Below are 12,051 nucleotides of genomic sequence, written 5' to 3'. Positions count from 1 at the left end.
GGGGGGAATACGCAGTCTCTTACCCTACCTGCTAAGGCTGACCGACACAAGCAGGGTTTGAAATGATGGCAGAGGAGTGAGGAAGGCTCTAGCACCCACTGCCCATGGGAGGATCATCGCTGAACGCTGCTGTTTGGGGCTGCCACGGGCTCTCCTCTCTTGAATCTTTTTTTTTTTGTCAATCCTTTTTTAATAAGAAAAAGACAAGCAGGTGGGGCTGCCCCTAAAATGTACAAAATGCAACCACAACAAAATTTTAGTGATTTCAGAGTGAAATCGCCATCACGTTATCATCCTGGTAATGAACTTCTCATCACAATATTACTGACTAGACTACAGCTCCAGGGAGCAGCTCCAGGAATTTTTTTCCACTTTATGAAGCAGGAAAGACAGTCAGTCTCCTCCTAAGCCTGACTGGAGATACCGAGGTAAAGCATACTGCAAAACACAGTGCAAGAGCTGGAAGGAGATACACAGCACCCGGGGCTGAGTTTGCAGCCAGGCTCAACTTCTGGCCACACCAGGACAAGTCCAGAGCAACGCACTGGTTCTAATTTTAGCAAGGAAGTCACAGCAGGTAGCCGAAACCTGAACGTGGACCAGCAGCCTCGGAGGTGACAGGGCTGAGAGCAGCGCCGGCAACCCCCAGTCAATTCTTAGCTATTTGAGAGAAACAAGGTGATGACAGAATCAAGGTGATGTGCATCTGGCATGATGTGTATGAACCACCATCTCCCTCATTTGCAGGGGATACCATGGGATCAGCTTCATGGAGACCATGTGCCACTCATGAGACTCTTAGCGGTCACACAAAATCCCTCTGATCCTTCCAGAGTCTGTCCCTGTGCAGTAATAGCTGCAATTGGATAAAGCAATGGAAAAGGAGCCTCAGCAATGTGTTATAAGAGCAATCTGGAAACTGCAATCCAGCCAAGTTCACCAAGAGTTGGATTAAAGACAAGTACATAGCTGGTTTCATACCACTTTCCCCATCAGCAGTGCTGGCAGCAAGTGAAGGCATTGGGTGAAAACAAAGGAGACCCCTTTTCCAATCCTGGGGTCTCATAGGAACTGGTGGGAGAGAGTAAGAACAGCAGCAGCTCCTCAGTTGTGGGTGCCGGGTTCAGCCCTTTGGGTACCAAATCTGCAGTGGGGCACATCCTCCTTAACACTGGACACTGAGAAGACCAGTAGTAGATTTTAGGAAGCCGAGGGACCTCCCAGAGACAGATATTCAACAGTAATTGAGTGGGGATCACAACAGTTTGCACCGGCTTTGCATCTTGACTGACCTGAACTCAAACCACTCATTTGAAGGTTTGTTGCTTTCACGTACATGCCTGAATTTTAGCCTAACTATGCATTTCCTCGAGAAACTGAAGTAGCCTGTGATGCATCGCAGACTCATACAAGCAGAAGACACTTGCAAACTATTCTGGGACTTTCTGTAAGCACGCAATTCCCTTGCTGCAAGGTTAGCAATGTGAACGGGGCAGCTACATGGAGACCAGGACCAGCATTAGACCCTAGCAGCAACGCTTCAGGGAAACCGAAACCACAACAGTGTGATAGTGTCCAGCACAGAATTGTCTGCAAACCTCCCTACCACCCATTCTGCAAACTGAGACTTCCTCTTGACTTATTTTTAAAATGTTCTTTCTTACAATTACCATTTTTCAGGACGGGGTCTAGTGTATTCTTGACAAACAGATAACGGGGGAATTCCACTTGCTACCCCCTTTAAAGCCATGATGTATTTTGATGCTGAGAAATACGAATCTCTAAATTAGTCCCACCGAGACATCACCAAGAACAGTTGCAATGGTACCTTCTCTCTTTCTCCAAAAAGACATTTCTCTGTATGCAACCCCAGTGACTCACTGCAGGTTCTTTCAATTGGAGATGCTCTTACCATTGGCAAGACACTGCCGTCATCTCCATCTCCAGCTAAAAACACGGGCTGCACCCTTCATCTCCATATTCTGTTATTTTTAGCTTCTGCAGTGCAACGCTCTTGAACTGTTTAAGTATCAGGCTTTGGGAAGTGAAAGGCACAGGGAGGAATATGTCTCCCTGCTGGTGTTAGAATGAGGTCTATTACTTTTTGCAACGGTTTCTGAAGGAAACTGTGAAAGTCCCATTCCTGGAGATGCTGAAAGACAAGCTTCAAATTGAAGGACAGGGAGAAAATGTGCCTGCTCTGCTGGGGGTGGGAAGTGGGATAAATGCAATCACAGAAGGGCTACTGTAAAGAGGAAGAGAATTATCTGTGCCCGTGTCCTTGAAGGCAGAACAAGCAGCAACAGACTGAAACCAAATGACAGAGGGAGAGCGGTCTCTGCCCCAAGGCCAGGGAGAGACCCTCAGCAGCCCTTCCAGTCCTGCACTCCTTGGTCCCCATTGCCTTTTCAATCCTCCTGCCTCGAGGCAGATGAGCAGCTACAGAGGTTTGTGGGAATTTCTTGGATTTCACCATTGTAAAGTACATCTTGACGCTGAACAGTAACTTCCTAAAAAAAAAAAACAACAAATGAAGAAAAAAAAAATTCCAGCCCTACCCTGTGCTTCTTTTTATCTCCCCTCCATCAACGCTTTGCTCACCTTCCGACACACCAGACCAAGGCTGGCAGGCTTCAGCAGCCCGCGCTTTGCTTTCTGGCCAGGAGCACAAAGCCAAGCCCATCTCCTCTCCTCTCGCACTCATCAGCAATAGCAGCTCTGCTGCCAGCGCCACGCAGCCAGCAACACCTCCGCACCTCCCTGGCATCCAAACACCGCTCTCAGCCAGCCTGCGATGGGTGCGGAGAGATGACCCAGGACAACAGCAACCCCAACCCCATCCACAACCACTCAATGGGCTGTGTGGGTTTGGCAAAACTCAGCCAGGGTAAGAAAAGCCTCTATTTTTCTCCAAAAAACAGCAGAAATGACACATACCTGATCTGAGTAAGAAAAGACCAGTTATATATACTCGCTTTTCAGAGAGGAAATGTACTTGTTCCTGGCACCAATTATGAAACCCCCTCGCCACATAACACAAGAATTAATTTTAGCTTGTATCAGTCTTTATCACAACAGTGAAGGTTGAAGTTTCACCCAACACCACAGTCAATTACAAGCTCAGTGTCAAGTTAAGCCCCAAGAAGATTTAGGCTGGAGATAGCGATGGTGTTTGGTACAGCCCGGCCGGGTGCTGGGTGCCGTCAGCAGTATGTAATGGAAACTCCAGAGCTGCTCTTCAGGGAAGGTGGAAGTTCAGCAGAGAAGTGGCTGTGTGTCACAGCAGAGGACCAGGGGAAAAAATAAAAAATTCATCAAATGCATAATTTATAGAAAAAAAAGAAGGTGCTTCCCAAAATAAAGGCAGCAGCCCAAGCTGCTCCTGCCAAGAAGGAAGTGAAGGACACAACGGTGTGAAACAGTTCCTCGCAACACTCCCTCGGGTTGCTGTTCAACCTGGTGGGACAGACCGCAAGGAGGCATCCCTGTTGGAAGGGTCTTATGGCCTCACACGGGGCAAAGGGGACACATGGGGCAAAGGGGACAAGACTCCAGGTATTTCCATGCTCAGCAGGAGACACGCTCCCAAAAGCGTATGGGACAGCGGGGGTTGAGGTCCGTGCCCAGACGTAGCAGGCGCTGAGCTCCCTCCCAAGCTGAAGACGCTGCAACAAAGTCTTCAGCTTGGGAGGGAGCCCAGCGCCTACTACCTCTGGGCACGGACCTCAACCCCCACTGTCCCACGTGCTTTCTACGGCAGTTGCTGTGTACATGGGGCTTCTTTGGACATTGCCTTTGGGGAAAAATCCATTTTTACTGTGCAAGGTTACATGTGGATGGCACCATCCTATTTAGGATAGCATCAAACACAAAGGGAAACAGTGATACCGCGGTATCATGAAAAATTTTCATCAGCTATTCTTTGTTCCACTGACCCAGCACTTTCCTGTGCCTCTCCAAACTCTTCCTAAGACTTCTTGCTCCCAAAAAATTTTGGGGGCAAAATGTTGCTCCCTACTCTGCTACACTGGCTCACAGGGAGGGGTGCTGGGTTTTTTGGGGTCTGGTTTGGGTTTGGCTTCCCCCCCCCCCATTGCAAAATCATCTGTTAGCCTCAACAGGGCCAGGGACCATCCCCATCCTACAACCAAGCGAAGTGGCACAGAGCACACACAAACAAGGGTCCCTTCCAGAGGGGACCCCAACCTCTGCCCCACACTGCCTTCCTCCCGCAGCTCCCTTGCGATGAAGGACAGTGAGAGCTGATGCTAATTCCTTCAGCCTATTTGGAAAAACAAGTTTACACGTGAGATTTCAATTGGCTCCGTCTCTGCTTAACTGCTCCAGCTGTGAAACAAAGTAAGTGAGAGACAAAGCACTACAAACAAGCAGCGTGACCATTTCAGAGGGTTTTTTGTGAGCTTTAATGCCAAACCCACTAAATAGATTAACTTACAGCATAAACAAGCAAGTAAATCTTTCCCCCAAGGCCCTGTGTATCCAAAGGAAGCTTTAGAAGTTGCTTCCTGCCATTGTGGAGGCCCTGCTGGGAACCCAGGAGCCTTTTCAGTCCCTGGCTTGGTTGCCCAAAACCTTCAATTTACTTCCAGCACCGCTGGCTGCAGCACCACAAAAGACAGATGATGGCAAGGATGTTTTTGGCTGTTCCCCATCACCCTCAGGCCAAAGGCAAGCGGGACTGTGATTCACACCCACTTCCAAAGCTCACAGAAGGGTGTGAGCCCCACTTTGACCAGAGGACTCGGTACAACCGCAGCACCACCATCATAATCGATGAGAAGAAGGGAAGTCTCCAAACGAGGAGACAGACCAAGGAAAGGTGGGCATCCATCCAGCAGCGGGACGACCAGCAGTGGCCACCCCCGTAAGGCTGTTCAGCCTCCGAGCATCTTCAAACAGCCCACAGCACTGAAATATCACAGCAGCATCCACACTTGCCATTTGAGAGGGGAATGACAAGCCTAGGGCATGAAAGTTTTCCAAACCCTGTGTTCACCTCTGGGAAGAAGCAGGCTCAAGCTGTGCTGGAGGCCACCGCTGCATCCCAGATGTGCCAAACCCTGCAGATGTGGAGAAGGACAGGCTGCACAAAGGGAAGATGCTGGGACTGGAGAGCTCAGGGCAGTCCCATCACAACGAGCTAAGTCCAAGCCCCTGGGCTCTCCCTGGCTGAGGGCAGGATCCTGAGCTGGACCATCCTTTGGCCTGGCCTAGTATAGTCACCAGAGCTATATCCCTATCAGCTCAAAAAGCCATGGAGAAGACAAGCTGAAAGGTATCCTCTTCATGTGAAGGCCCTATCCGCCACTCTCCATCCCTTCTCCCTGGCACAGTGACTACATTTGACGGTGACATGACAGCTGCAAGGGACACTGAGAGCACCCCATCCCTGAAGTGCCTCCAGCCAGCTTGGCACAGCCCCAACCAGCTGGTCTCCCACATGGAGAGCAAGTCCCCAAATCCCCCCAGTCACATGTCACAGGAGCAAGGGGTGTAAGAGCCCACGCAGCAAATGCGGCCTGAACCCCTTCCAGCCCCCAGTTCCTCCCGTGATGGGCAGGAGCATCAAAGCACATGGGGCCCTCATCCCAACGGGGCCAGTCCCTTGGCTCAGCTCTTCACTAGGAGCTGAGGTCCTGGGAACAGGCGTGACGGTAGCTGCAAGTGCCCAATTTCCACAGAGTCAAAGGCTACTCCCCTCATCCTAAAGCATCGCACTCATGGTGGTATTCTGGTTGGAGACCACAGGGAGTAGGCGGGACGCTGTTAAATACTCGCTATCCTGCCATCACTTCTAAACCCAGCGCCACAATCCAGCAGCTCAGGGCTCACCACGAAGGAGGTCCCCAGGCTCTAGGTGTGCTCTGTACCAGCAGCCATGGATTTAGACCCATGTAGCCATTCCTTGACTCCACCTGAGCTCCCTAAAGGGTTAGACACCCCCCAGCATTCAGACCAGATCAACCTGGGAACAATTTGCATTTAATGAGCAGTCCTTTGGGGACGTTAGGCTCGTCGGCTTTGATTGCAATCCAGCTAATTGATCCAGGGAGGCAAACCTCAAGCAGAAGCCCTCTCAGACGAGCAGGATTCACACACACGGATGAGGAGCAGCAGAGTTGTCACCCAGCCTGGGTCTGCAAGACTGGAGTTTGCTCGGTCAAACTGCAAAGCCTCTGTAACTCCAACACGCAGCCGCGGGCGTGTGTACCGATTTGCAAGGTTTATCAACACAAAGACACCGAGAACGAAGAAACATTTGTGAAGTTTCACATGTACAGATTGCCAGAAACAATGAGAAAAGGGAAATGCCACCTGAAAGGATGAGAGCTTGTTTGCAGAGAAGCCTCTGAGACGAGGGTTTAAATAGACACAGAGCGATGGGGGAAGCAGCTGAAAGGGGAAGCATTTCATCCTAATTTGAGACAACAAAGAATGGGCCTTTGTGGCAGGGATGAAAAACACTTTTGCAAGCTCAAGACAACACCGCCTTTCCTAAAGTGTGCACACACCAGCCGTACACCCATCCACGCAGCGCTGCATTGCAACAGACGTTAACACAATATTGAAGATACCTTGATGTTACAGCACAAACCCCTCTAACATAGGATAAAAAAAGATGACAAATTCCCTACTGCAGCAGCTGCTAAGGACAGTCACAAGATCGGACTGAAGCTGAGCTCTTCCTGCTCAGTCGGAGCAGCATCAGGCAGCCGTGAACGGCGTGACCAGCAGGATGATGCTCCAGCATGCCCTGCCGTTCCCAGGCACCCTCATCATGTGAGCTGCTCACGCCAGGCTCTGCTCACTTCTGCTTAAACCCACCCCAAAATAAGGACCAGCAGCATTTTAGGAGTGCCCGAGCCGCTCTCACCCCAAGCACTGCAGGAATTTTGGGCAATGAAACAAAGCATTTGAAGGAAAGCCAAGCCCCATCCCCGCCTCTCTTCCAAATACAGACTGTCCCCCTGCAGCACCGGGAGTCATTAATAATTGTCACAGCGCCACAGGACCGCATCACCCAGCCAGGTAGCGTTTTCCTATTCTCCTTTTAACTCAGCAAGAGGGTGACGCTCACATCTGTTGACTAAAAACATCTGCAGCGCTTTTCACTGCCCGAGCGGCACAGCTGGGGAGGGAGTACTGGAGCCCACTCTTCCCCGGGCACACACTGGCGGGTTCGCCAGCCCCATTACGGGAATGGTGCGGCGCAGGTGGGAGCGCTGAACCACACAGCTGCCCCAGGCAGGATCCGGCCTCCAGGCTCTGTCTTACCAGCAGGAGACTCGAACCTGGGTGAACTCTCAGATGTGGCAGGTTACAGTTAAATACAGCAATCGCGCTCGCAAGGAGAGGACATCCGAGACGAAAACAGCCAAGCCTCGAACACGAAACCCCGCCACGCTGTTTCCAAACAAACCGCGCTTCCCCTAGCATCGCGCCGCCTTCACACTCGACAGAGCCATCTCTCTTCCAGCTACGCATCTGCAAACTCAGCCGAGCATCTCCCGCTGTGCCACGCCAGCGAGGGAGCGGATCACCCGACCACAAGCCTAAGTTGCCTTTTTTTTTTTCCCCCCCCCAGTGGCAGAGCTTGAAATCAGAGATTAACAAGTCTGAAGGAGCTCATGCCTGGCCACTCATGTATTCCAGATGCACATGCTATAATCGCGGCTTGCCAAACAGGATACAAGGCGTAAGAAAATAAAGCATTTTATCTTCAAGCTTTTCCAAGAGGGTATTATAAACAATGGGGAGGAAATACAAAATTAACACTAGAGAGGAGCAATTGGCAGTGCCCCTCGTGAGTCTGTTCTTCGTTACAAGGCTGCCTATTCAGTAGCTTTCACTAGGAAAATCGCATCGCAGAGCCATTCCCAACAGTGTCCCTATTTCCTAATTAAGCTTCACCAAAGAGCCACGTCTTTTAGTTACGGCACGGCATACAATCACAACAATTACCATTTCATCGCACTCTGGCTGCTGAAAACCCTGCAATTAAAGCAACCGAGGAGTCACACAGGCGCGTCATCGGGGAGACAAGTTCTCACATCGTGCTAATTGGCGGCCAAAGACGAGATCAGAAAAACAGGAACATTGGTTTTTGGTTTCCATGCTGGGAAAGGCGCTCGGGAGCTGCAGCCACTCCCCAGGCTCCAGGAGGCCAGTGAAGAGGGCTCAGTGCCAGCAGTGAGCGGTGGTGAAAGGTCCTGTCCACTCCTCCGGGCTGCAGCACAGGGCGATGCTCACCGTATCCTCGGGCGTATCACGCCCACGTCACCAGCTGCGCTTTTGGGAAGGTGAACGACCCTGACCCAACACACACAGCGCAAGGTGGATGCAACCTTGGGTGGTTTGCAGAGGTCACCTGGAGACCCCCGATGATGGCTTTAGATGGGTGGGACCCTCACAAAGAAAGAGCTGCCAGTGGACCAGTGACAAAAATGTCCCCACACCGCCTCCAGCGATGACAGATAAGGCAAGGATGGGGAGTCCCGCAATACCGAGCCTCTTAGGGAAGCGGAAGGGAAGTCTTGTAGAGAGGAGGGAAAGAGCATGAGCTGCAGCTATGAAGCCTGGATTGAATCCACTGCATTTTCCTCCACTGCAGTCAGGAGTGACATTTCCAGCCCAAAACACTTCCCCAGCTGAGCATGGCTGCAAAGCGCAGAGCTGCAACAAGGGACGACCTGCCAGGCCGCAGTGCGATGCCTGCAGCGGGGGGAACCTCGTCCCCCCTGCCCATCCTCTCACCTATTGCCCAGCGCAAGTTCAAAGCGCTAATGGGAGCAGAGTTCAGATGCAGCAGGAGCCTCCCCTCACTCAAAAACAACCTCGGGGCGCTCACCTGAGCGGCTCTCCCCCAGCAAACTCATGCACAGTTTTCCACTTGCAAAATAATAATGCAAAAATGGGCAGCCCCGTTATGCCAGGAACAGCTCAGCGGTCACCCAAAAAAGAGAAGTTGAAACTACCCCAGGTGAGCTGCAGCATGGCAAGGCCGCAGCAGTCCCCATGCCACTGAGCGGGTGTCACAGCCTGCTCTCCGCCGCAGCCAGGGCACCGCGCTGACGGCAAAGCCGCTGCCGCGTTTGGCATCCCTCAGCCCCGAAGGCTGCTGCAGCACAGGGAGCACACCCCGCCGGAGCGGCGTATGGTACCTCTCTGCCAATGCTTTCATCTGGATTCAGTTCTTCTTTCTCAGTGCAAAATTCACGTCTCCATTTTCACATTCAGCAAAAGGCAGAAGGTGACAGTTTTGGGTTGCTTTTCTCCAAATTGGGGTGCCCTGATCTCCAGGGGGGAGGAGGGACTGGCCAGCTGCACCATCCTACAGCACCAGAGATGTGGGGCTGCTGGTGAGGACCCCTAACCCCCTACCCCAAATCAATGCACACTGGCATTACAGCTTCTCCCTCTCTACAAGCACCTCCAACAATTTTCATCCCCTTTCCTCTTGCCCCAACAGGGCTGCAGAGCTGCAGGGAGGAGGAGAATGATGGCCACATGATGCTGGGGAAGGCAGACTAGTGAGCTCCCCTTGCTTCAATTCGGCAGGACAACATCGTGAGGCCGGAGCCAGCCTTGGACCAAACGCACCCCTGGCTCACAGTGCAGCAGACCAGGCTCTGCGCTGCCCAGCCACCTCCCTGCAGCAACCTGCAGTGCATCACCCAGCCCAGCTCCAAAGGATGCACCCATCGCCTGAGCCCTCCAGCCTTACGTAGTCACCGTACCTGAGGGATGTAACCTCTGCAACCACCACCCCTAGGCTCTTGCTCTTTATCTTCTCATCTTTCCAGGTTTAAGCTCTAATCTGAGCAACACCCGGAGCTCCAAAACACTTTGCAATCATGTTTCAGAAACAATTTGCAACTCCATCCAAGCTTTTGCGCTGAACAAGAAAAGAAAAAAACAGACCCCTCTGACACACACAAAAATTAAAGCGTTGACATCCTGCATATCCCTGGAGTTTGCAGGCTCTGCATCAAACCAAATTAATCTAAATGGAAGAACTAAATAAACTGCAGCTGTTCAGCATCAGCCTCTTCAACAGCAGGGTAAGCAGCACCAGCCTGCAGCTGCCTGAGCACCTTTACGCTGCACCGAAAACAAGCCATTAGCAAAGTTAACGGGTGCTGGGGTGACAGCAGTGAGATTTTAATAAACATGAAAACAAAGGTCTGAAATCTCTTTTCTCCCGCTTTCGTTAGTGATTTGAATCAGCCTAGCCTTTTCCTCCCTTAGGGCTTACACCGTCCAAAGCAGCTAAACATCCTTTCGGGGAGGTTGTTGCAAAAGTGAGCGTAGCAGGAGTCCAGGCTGGGCCTGGGCACCCTCCGGTCAACACTGGCCACTAAACGGGAGCTGCTGGTGACACCGAAAGGCCACAGAAGCACCTGATGGAAGATGCTCCTTGCAGGCACAACTATCAGCACAGGCTGGTGCATGAAGCAGCACAGGGACATCTCAGGGCTGGCGCGTGTCCAGACTCCAGTGCTGGAGGGATGACACGCTGCTGGGCTTGTCACATCCCAAACCACATCCTGTTGCTAAAGCAGAGCCCTCCCAGGGGTTAAACCTCCTCCCCCTTGGGCTGTGGGGACCCGGCTGAGGGTGACAGGAGCAACAGGCGACTCACGGCCCTTGGGTCCCTCCAGCCTGGCGAGGAGAGCTCCTGCTGCAGTGACACGGAGTGACTCACTGCCACCCCCGCCGGCGGCCCTGCCAAAACTCCAGGCGGGTGCTGGAGAGCCCCCGGGATTTCCCGGGGACCCAGGCGAAGCGAGGTGGTCCCCTGGGGCCAGGCAGGGCCCCACACCTGGGCCCCAAGCAGCAACTCTGTGGGGCAGCACGGAGGAAAACAAGTACGCAGTCCAGAAATGAGTCATGGCACTGGGGCCCCGTCCCCACCCGCGGGGCGACACCGGCTCCTCCTGGCCAGGGGCACGGCCAGCCACAGACCGCGCTGGGCTGCAAGGGGACCCTGAGGGAGACATGGTGCAGGGTGCCCCCTTCCAAGGCTGCAAAGGAAACCCTCCACCCTGGGGCTGGTGACCCCCCACTGACAGAGATACGGGGTGCAGGGTCCCCCTTCCGAGGTTGCAGGGACCCCGGGGAACCACCACCCCCGGTGGAATCAGTCACAGGGGCTCCCCCAGGTTACACACATCCCTCTGGGCGAAGGGGAAGCCCCCAGCTACATGGGACTCGCCATCGAACCGGGTTCATTCCCCCTCCCCGGTTACTCAGACACCCCGTTTATAAGTAGCCCCCCCCCCCCCCCCAAATTACACAGCCCCCTCCAGGCACACTGGCGCACAGTGCCCTCCCCCTACACGGACCCCACACGCACAGCGGGTGCGCAGGCTCCTCGGTTACATGGACATCCCGGTTATAAGGAACCCCCTGCTCACTCGCCCGCCCCTCCACGGGCACCAGGTGTACAAAACTCCCCCCCCCCCCGCGCCATTTACACGGCCACCCCGTTAATACGGAGCTCCCCGGTTACACCGGGCACAGCGGGTGCACGGACCCCCCCGCCCCGGGTGCACGGACACCCCCCCGGCTACCCGCACCCCCGGCTACCGGGGCGGCCGCGGGCTGCAGCGCCCCCCGGCCCCGCTCCCGGCCCCGCGGCTCCCCACCTGGAGGGCGGCTGCCGCCGGGGCTCCCTGCCCATCCTCGGCGCGCCCCGACGGGCTCCACGCCGGGCTGCGCTCCGCTCCGCTCCGCTCCCCGGCGGGCGGCACCGGCGGCACCGGGGCGGGGCTGCCGGCCGGGCCCGCCCCGCACGTGTGCGCCGACCGGCCGCGGGCACCGCCCGCCCCGCCCCGGCCCGCCAGCCCCCGGCCGGCCCCCGGCCCCTCCGCCCCGCCGTCCATCCATACCCCCGCCACGCACCCCTCTGCACCTGCCCTCCATCCAGCCCTTCCTCCATCCACCCATCCATCCGCCCACCCATCCACCCATCCACCCATCCACCCATCCATCCATCCACCCATCCATCCACCCACCCATCCACCCATC

At 54.2% G+C, this 12,051-nt stretch overlaps 1 protein-coding gene across 1 annotated transcript in view; it reads right to left on the bottom strand.

Moving 5' to 3' along the window:
• The window catches only part of PIK3R5 (phosphoinositide-3-kinase regulatory subunit 5), a 62,947-nt gene extending 51,252 nt beyond the window's left edge, over nucleotides 1-11,695 (bottom strand). Inside the window, exon 1 of the mRNA XM_076353841.1 lies at nucleotides 11,670-11,695. The gene's annotated coding sequence lies outside the window, so the exon portion shown is untranslated. The remainder of the gene's footprint in view (nucleotides 1-11,669) is intronic.
• Between the last annotated feature and the right edge of the window lie 356 nt (nucleotides 11,696-12,051).

Source organism: Aptenodytes patagonicus, chromosome 16 (genome assembly GCF_965638725.1).
Source record: "Aptenodytes patagonicus chromosome 16, bAptPat1.pri.cur, whole genome shotgun sequence".
Lineage (NCBI taxonomy): Eukaryota > Metazoa > Chordata > Aves > Sphenisciformes > Spheniscidae > Aptenodytes > Aptenodytes patagonicus.
Note: the sequence above shows the minus strand (reverse complement) of the source record. Positions and strands in the feature narration are given on the sequence as shown.